The sequence below is a fragment of the Chlamydotis macqueenii genome, chromosome 1, assembly GCF_036417535.1.
Source record: "Chlamydotis macqueenii isolate bChlMac1 chromosome 1, bChlMac1.mat, whole genome shotgun sequence".
NCBI lineage: Eukaryota > Metazoa > Chordata > Aves > Otidiformes > Otididae > Chlamydotis > Chlamydotis macqueenii.
In genome coordinates, this window is record NC_141556.1 from 195,376,149 (window position 1) to 195,385,057 (window position 8,909).

General features: G+C 41.8%; 1 protein-coding gene across 3 annotated transcripts in view; it reads right to left on the reverse strand.

Annotated features, from left to right (window-relative positions):
* SGCG (sarcoglycan gamma) overlaps positions 1 to 823 on the reverse strand; it is a 137,393-nt gene extending 136,570 nt beyond the window's left edge. For all 3 annotated transcript variants that reach the window (XM_086739520.1, XM_086739516.1, XM_086739517.1), the window contains exon 1: positions 650 to 823. The gene's annotated coding sequence lies outside the window, so the exon portion shown is untranslated. The remainder of the gene's footprint in view (positions 1 to 649) is intronic.
* Between the last annotated feature and the right edge of the window lie 8,086 nt (positions 824 to 8,909).

The following is an 8,909-nucleotide window of genomic DNA, read 5'->3' on the forward strand; positions in this document are numbered from 1 at the left end:
TCCTAAACATATCCACGTCGACACAAGAAGGTAAGAAAATTTCACAGAAGACTAAAATGTGATATTAAAGATGCCAATGTTACACCTCTACGGATAACTCAACCCCACCTCTCTGTAACGAATGGCAAGTAAGGACGCGAGAGAAGTTTGGTGAACTGCTGGCAGCCCCGCTCCCGCCACGCCAAGGGCGGCCGCCGCACCCGCTGCCCACCCGCAGCAGCCCTGCAGCCCCTCCCCACGCACAGCTCGCCCCACGCTCACCTCCCGCGCCGATCCTCTCCCGCGTCTCCTCTGCCCCTCAACCCCCCCGGAAACTTTTCTGCCGGCCGCAGCCCGGGCACCCGCACCACCGCCGAGCCGCGGGGATGCCAGCGGCACGAACGAACGGCTCAGCCCTTCCCGCCTCACCCCGCGGGGAAAAGCACCGCCTCGGCGACCCGCCAGAGTTTCTAGAGCTCGAAGCGGGTCTCGCCGAGGTCTGTAACACACCGAGGTGCAACCCTACACCGCGGACTGCCTCACCGCCTTCCTCCTCCGCCCCAGGAGGGTAACTTTTCAGAGGGCGCCTGCCTTCTCCCGGCGCCTGAGGCGGGCCGGGCGGGGGGCAAGGGGCGCAGTGCTGAATTGGCAGGCGTTGCGGGGCGGTTACCTGGTGTCCCCGCTCGGCTGCGGGGCAGGGCAGAGTCCCCGCGGTCCCCTTCATGCCCGAGGGGCCGGCCAACCCGCCCCCAGGCACGAGCCTTCATCCAGCTTCCTCCCCACAGGCAGCGCCTCCTTCCCTCCTCCGGGCGCGGCGGCGGCAGCAGCCCCGGCCGCTGGGTGCGCGCCGCTTCTCGCAGCCTCGCCAGCGCGGCAAGGAGGGAAGGAGGAACCGGCGGAGGGAGGCGAAGAGGCGGAGCAGGGGGCGGGAAGCGATCTGTGCCGTCCCCCCTCCTCCGCACGCCGCCGCGGGGACACAGAGGGGCCGGGGAGGAAGCCTTTTTTTCCCGCGCTTCGGCTCCCTCCTCGCCCGACTGCTGGCGGCCACGCAGCTCCCGCCCTCCCACTGGCGACAGGCGCCCGGGGCGCCTCCACGGGCAGCAGCTCGGTGGCTCTGACAGGGCCCGGCCATGGAAGGTGCAGGGGACTCCCTCCGAGCACTTCTGCGCTCCCGAGCCGCAGCCCTGTCTCCCCGCCTTTCGGGACGGAGGGTCCCCGGGCCGGTCGCCGGCGGCAGGGAGGGCACGGCGGGCAGCAACCGGCGCCTGGGGAGGGGACCCGCGCCCCGCTTGGCGCTCCGCACAGTGCGCCTGCGCGGAGGCGAACAGGAGGGTAGGACCGGCCTCAGCCTGTGCTGGGGAGCGATTTTGGGTCTGTAGCAGAGGAGGGAGCGCTGGGCTGCGAGTTTGGGAGCAGCTTTCCTGGAAGGTTCTGAGATGTGTGGTGGAAGCCGGGGCAGGACAGAGGTTGTGGAGGGTGCAAGAGGAGCAGAGGTTGGAGGAATATGGAAGTTTGGGAGGAAAAAAAGGGGATTTAGGAAATAAAGAGGGAAGTTTGCCGTGGCAGAGAAGATGAGTGACTTGCAGGTTGAGAAGATAAGTCATAAATACATTTTTTTTTCTGTCAGACTTTACAAGGGTGTTCAGAAAGGCAGAGGGGAGTAAATGCCAATGAGGTAACTGAAAAGGAGAAAGAAGTAGGAAAAGGTTGTCGGGCAACAAAGGAAAATACATACTCTGTAAGTGCACAAACGCAGGGTTTTACAAGGTGAAGAGAACGACGAGATGAAGGGTTTGGGGAAGAAAAATTTTAGAGACTTGGGAGAAAATGCATGTGAAAGTGAGATGATGGGTATGGAGGAGAAGTTTGTCTGCCTTATGGAGATTGGAAAATGAGCTGTTGAGGAAGGGATTTTAATTTAAAAGGGATTTTAATTAGGGGAAATACACATTGGAAAAGTAGGAAATAACGGAAGCACTGCAGTGATTGTTGGACAAGAGGGGACTTGGAGATCAAAAGACAAGGCACAGCTTGAAAGAGCTAGCAAATCCAAGCGAAACACACAGAAGTATGTGGTTGAAAGGAGTGGAAATATCAGTTGTATTACACTATCCATACACTTTTCTGTAGGAATTGTGCCATGTATCTTGCCATTGGCTGGCAAATAATCCCATTCTACATGGGTAGTGGAGAGCTGGATTCCAGCTCTTCAAACTGAACTCACCTTTACAACAAGCGTAGCAAAGTGGATCTTAAACATGCAGGAGTAGCAGTAAAAGCAGTATTGCTGGCAGATGTGGCATCATCCTAGCCCTTGGAGAACTGACTTGATTTTTAACTCTTAGTCAACCTAATTTGAAGCACATATGGATGTGTAGGTTTGTTGCTTCTAATGTTTGTGGATGGCAAGGGAAGGTCATGGTGCCTGACTGAGCTGCTGATGGCGGTTCATGAATAGCTCCTGTCCCTCAAATGGAAAAAGATTGAGAGATGGGGTGGAATACACACAGTGATTAATGAAACTGGAGTAGGGATTGCTGGTTTTATACTGAAGTGTGTCGTTGGAATATTTACTGCAGAAATAAGAGGAGGAAAAGCAGAACATCAAATTAATCTCTTAATCCAGATTATCATTAATGTGTAGAGTAACCTCTTCATTGATTTCCTGCAACGTTTTTTGGCATGACCTGCAACACTTTAAAACGTTTCTCTTTTTCAGTCAGAGTCTCATTCTGATCTCTTCCAGCCCCTTGTATCTCAGCTATTCTGGGACAGTTGTAGTGAACTGTAGTGAACTTGTGTCTGGCACACGACTTGTGTTCTGTAAGTGGTGTGTAATAATCAAGGTACTGTAAGCACAGACTGGCCAGGGTAGAGGTTGGATTAAAAAAACCTGAAAAGCTAGCCTACTTTAGTGTAGGACTGTGTAATCCATATCTTTCCCTTTGGTTTTCTCTCTTCATTATTCTTCCTGCCCTCTGTTGTGCAGAATCTTCCTTCTTCTTCTGGCTCATCAATCCTTTCGCTTTACCAATGTCTAAAAATAATTTTAAATATTTTGTATGTATAGATATTTTCACAGAAGTTGTTACCAAAGATGTAGAGGATGATACTTAAGTAGCCATCTCTTGCATTAAAGTGGTGTGCCAGTCTGGACTTCCAGGTGCTGTTGTAGTGTTGGTGAAAATAATAATGGTCAATAGTAAATGTTCAGCTGGTTTTTCATGGAGCTGGAAGGTCCCTGGGAGTTACCTGTGGAGCTGCTGCTCAGGACTGGTGAAATTTTTTTTTCCATAACAAGGAGAGATCAGCATTTTCAAGTTATTTCTGAAATTTGTTGTCCCTGTTTTTTGGTGGTTGTTACGAAGCAGCTAAGATCTGTAGCTGACTGTGAAGTCTTTTGTGAAAGGCCCCACTCAGAGGTGCTGTTTGCTGCCAGTTTGTATCCTGTGTAAGAAATCTCTTCTGCTCCCTTGAACTGTGTGTCTGAATTTGAGATAGTGCAAATTACTAGATAACACTAGCCAGTTAAAATCAGTGGAAAATTCAGTTGTTTTCTTAAAGAAAATAAAAAAATAAGAAAATACTCACTTTATATAATAAAAAAGTTGCTAGTGCTCAAATTAAATCTTTCTTGCAGAAAAGATGATACAGACCAAAAATGACATGCTGGCAAGTGAAACTAATTTAAGAACATTCAACTTACTAGAATATTGCAAGCTTCACACATATATATTTACTGTATATTTTCAGGTATAGCTTCACACCCTGCAGTTTCTCATAGTTATATACAAACATATTTTTCTGTGAGAACCAAGTAATACTTTGTTTGCTCTAGCTTGTTTCAAAAACTGTGTACTTGCTAATGTACCATACTATATATGAATTTATACATCAAAAATATTATTTTAAAAATCATTGGTGCAAGTAAAATGTTCACAATATGTTTTAATCACTGGGACAGCAGTAGCATTTGATATGTTCATCACAGAGACTTAAAGGTAGTAATAACTTGCACGTAATAATCTGTTCCATAGAAAATAAAATATCCTATTATTGATAGCAACTGTAAAATCCCTGAGGAAAACTCATTTATTTTGAGTGACTGTGTATTCACTTGTTTTTGAAGACAGGTTGCTTTTACAACGGAATAAGCGATGAGTGAGATATGGATGTAAAGACATTTGGTTTTGTAACGAACTGGCTAACGTTAGAATAATAGAATGGTTTGGGTTGGAAGGGACCTTTAAAGGTCTTCTAGTCCAACCCCCCTGCAAGAAGCAGGGACATCTCCAACCAGATCAGGCTGCTCAGAGCCCCGTCCAACCTGGCCTTGAATGTTCCCACCTCTCTGGGCAACCTGTTCCAGTGTTCCACCACTCCCACTGTAAAGAAAACTGTTCCTTATATATTGAGTGTTCCCGTATTTATCTGTAGGGTCTTTAGTTTCTGTCCCTCCCTTCTGCTGTTGTGTTTAGATTATAAGTTCTTAAAGACAAAGACTCCCGTTCTGCTCTTTGTACAGCACCTAGTACAAAGTGGTTCAGGTTTATGTCTAGGACTCGCAGTAACTATGGTAATAAAATTATAATACTGATATTGGTGACAATGATAGCAGTATTTAGACTACTAGAAAATTATATGGAAAGCTAGAAGATACACAACTTCTATCGTTCAAAGTTCTGTGACAAAAAAAAATACAGTTTTTGCTCACACGTTTGTGTATTTTGATCTCTTCTAATAATTAAAAGGATGAGCATCTGAATTTATAATGAAAACATCCCTTCTTTTCCAAGCATCAATTTGGTTTTGCAGCTCAGTAGTTATTGACAAAACCAAAGAAACAACAGACAGTTAGAAAATCTAACTTGAACTGTCTTTCAGCTTTCATTCTTTATTGTACTTGATGTCACAAATACATAAGTTATCATGGAGTCTTTCAAATATGATTTTAAGCTGTAATACTAAAACATTAGACCTATTCGTCTTGAGCACAGTTTTTGCCTAAAGAAATAAGTTTTTCATCTTAGAAAAGCAGAAGGGAGCAAAATTTTCTTATTTTTTCTATGGTTTACATTCAAACTGTAGCCACATAAGCTACAAAAAACCTGGTATCACCTCTGAAGAAGTCTCATCATTCTGAGTCCTCAGTGGATGCAGATGGCTAAGGCTTAGCCCTGAAGCAGGCACCTAAGCACCTGAGGCAGGTAGAAATTTAGACATAATCCTCTTCAGTTTTTCCGTTACCCATTGTATTCCTCACACAGCATCTAGAATCCATGATTGTCTCTCAAAGTTGTTTAAGCTCTTTCTGTAGCGTACGAAAAGGTAAGTGTATCACTTGAGCATTCTGGAGAATGTTTTTTGGAGATTCCTGTCTACACCTGTTGAATCTACAGGTGCTTAGGCAGTAATTTGAGGATTCGTTTGTAAGTAACTGAGATTTGCAGTTTTTTTCTGGCACCTTCTCCGCTGAGGGGCCCCGATGTGTAGGTACTGGTTAAGTCCAAGGCTCCTTTCAGTGCAAACCTACTAGGTCCAACCGAGAGGAAGCCCAGACGGGATAGTTCCCTTGGTGTTCATTCCTGGCAGGCAGTATGGACGAGGACCATTCTTAATTGCATTCTCTCTGTCTAGGACAGTTTTTCCAAATTATTCCTTCAGACTTTTCATGCCTTCCTTGCTCCTTTTTTCCCTTCATTCATCTTGCTTTTTTCCCCCTCTTATTTTTGAATGTACACTTTCAAAGATTCTCTGCTTCAATGGAATTTTACTGTAATTAATTCAGACTGCGTATTTTACTTGTCTTTTTATAACTTTTAGGTCTGACCAATATGAATGCACTGTTGGCGGAGTGTACAACGGTTCTTACTTCCACCACCTCTGTCCCAGTTTATGTTGTATTATTTTATTCTCAGTTGCTATTTTATCTTTTTTTTTTTTTTCTCAGTCTGTGGAGAAAGGTACAAACTAAGTAGATTTTAAATGTTATATTGCAGTTCTAAATAAGGAATTGTTAATTAAAAATAACCTTTTATTATGACACATCTTGTTTACAGTAGGGCACTCATTGACTGTAAGCTAATTTTTTTATTTTTTAAGTTTTTGAATTTTTTTTTAATTCTATCTGCTTAAAACAAAATCAGTGATACAGTATAGTTGGATAAGAGGTTTGGTAGTATCATGGTAAAGGTGATTCAGAAGCATGAAAGTGTTCTTGTAAAGCAATTGTAGTAGGATGGCAATTGCTTGAAAAAAATAATTGTTTCACAATGGTGTATGTTAAATAGTTTATGATATTTAAACTAGTTAAACAGAACAACTAAGACTTACTTGTCTTTTTTTAAAAAAAATTGATTTATCTCCTCAACTTACTAGAATCTTTATTTCTGTAGTTGTACAAAGAATATAAATTTCTGTTTAGAGATGTTACAGCTATTGCAGCAGTGGTTGTAAACAAGCCATTTAACATCCTTCTGAAAACTGGATTTACAACATTGTTAACAAGGTTTTTTTTGTTTGTTGGGATTTTTTCTATCTAAATTGTAGTCTCATCTCTTGCCAAATTGTGACAGACATGCAGGTAGCATAACAATTTTATTTTAAAGCCTTTACTGTCAGCCTAAGAATGTCCTACCAGGACACTATATAGGGAAATGTGAATCCTTTGAGGTCTTTGTAATGGTAATCAGTACTTTTGAAAATTCTTTTGTGTCATTATTCATATTTTAGCAAGAACGTCATACAGTCTTGAAGAGGAATCGTTTTGTTTTGTTAACTCACTAATTCTTGTGTCGTCCAGAGGAATACACGCCCACTGTGTGTCTTTTAAACATACCAAGTAATGGGTAAAAGTAATGGTGATAGTAGATTTAGTGCATCAGCTATGTTACTACATTGAAATGTTATTTTACATTGTTCTTTTACTGTGCAGTAGTAGTGCTGGAATTACTTTTACTATTATGTGTTATATCCATCTAAAATTTTAAGTTTAATTTACATTGTTACGTGCAGCTATGTTTCACTTTTTACTTTTAAGAATATAGATAACACATGTCCCTGTGAGGAGCACAAGGAAAGTAAAAAAAAATAAAGAAACCAAATATTGTTCATTATGACAATCAATACAGAGATAAATTAATACATAGTAGTACTAGCATGAACATGCCGTGAATTCTGCCCTATTTGTAGGGATTTCTGCCCTATTGTTAGGAATGTATACTGCTCACTTCAGCTGTTGTACTGAATATATTCAGACATGTACATGGTGAAATTTTTACAGAGTAGACCATTAGTTTATGTACAATAATGCATAGAGAAGTTCCTCAATGGTACCTAAAGATAAAACCGTTTCAAATACTTCCTGAGAATCAGGATAGGATTCATTACAAGTGCATCAGGTCTTATGCCACAGTCTCGTATGTGGAATAGTGATGTGCCATCTGTCCTGTGCCATTGTTTCTGTCCTCACTAAAACAAGAAAAATCTGGACTGTTATGAAATCCTCATACAATTTAGAATTGCCTATACCTAACTAAATCAAATTTAATCTTTTTAATCTAGAGGATACACTGATATTTAGAGATGTATTCTTCCGTGAGAGGTGAATGATGCAGTACACTCCAAATTTTCCCTTATGTGCCCATAGAATAATTTATACTGTATGTTCTTAAAGAAGTTCAGATGGATTCCAGTATGACAGATCACTTACGACTTGTAAGAAAATACAGTAGCTTGAGAGCCCTCAGTCTTGTGTTACCGCTGTTCTGAAACACAATAAGAAGACAGACATATTTTCCCACTGAAAAAGAAGGAATTGTAGCAAATGGCAGCCAGAATAAAATATCTACTTTAGAATTGCCGCTACCTCTGCAAAATTAAAGCCTAGTTCCAGGAAAATACAAGAATTTTCAGTAACAGTAATTGAGATGAAATAATCATGAAGAAAGCCACTATTAAATCATAGAATTCCTTAACATATTTTCTGGTGTTTTTTTTTTTAAACTATCTCAGCCTTTATTTTAATATTAAACATATGTATTTTTTTCTTAAACAAAAACCACTTATGAATTGAAAAGGACAACCAAATAAGTTTTGCTGCTGTGTGACTAGTGCAGGATATAAAGTTTCTTTGCAAAATATAAATTCATTTAGAAGGAACATAATAAAAAAAGTAAGAATTACTTACATAGGCATAAAGTGGGAAAAATGTTTCAAACTCTACTATAAACTCCCGCTACTCCCAATTCTGCTTCAGCTTTTCAACCCTCAGTGTTACGAAAGGTATAAATGTAGTTCCTCGTTAAGTTTTTATTTGTAGGATCTGCATTTCCACTACTGAGTTTGTGAGCACATTAGTTTCATTGTTTAGAGCTGGTGAAGAGTGAAGGAAAGAAAGTTCAGATATCCTTCTGTGGGCAGTGTTTCTTAGCTCTCTGCTTAACCTGTTTCTTATTTTGTATTTCATTATGGGAATCCTATCTGCGATGGTACGTTGTGTATCCCTTAGATACCTAATGCAGGTTCCTGTATTTAATACTGGAAACTAGAGGCTCCATCAGCTGTGAGGATTAACTGAAATCCTATGCATTCTAGTGGGAATTAAGTATATCTATATCTGAAGCTGCATGCTTAAAATTACCTTCATAGAACCATAGAGTGGTTCAGATAGAAAAGGGGCTTTAGAGGTCATTTTAGTCTGTTCTCTGCTTAAACCAGGTCTAATTAGGTCAAGTTGCTCCAGGCCGTGTCAGGCTGAGTCTTGAACACCTCCAAGCCTGTATACAACCTCTCTGGGCAACCTGTTCCTAGACTGAATAATCTGCAAGGTAATTTTTTTTTCCTGATATCAAATCAGAATTTCCTGTGTTCCAGTCTGTCTGTTTCGTTTCGTCTTACTCCTGTGCACCTCCAAGAAGCGTCTTGACTCC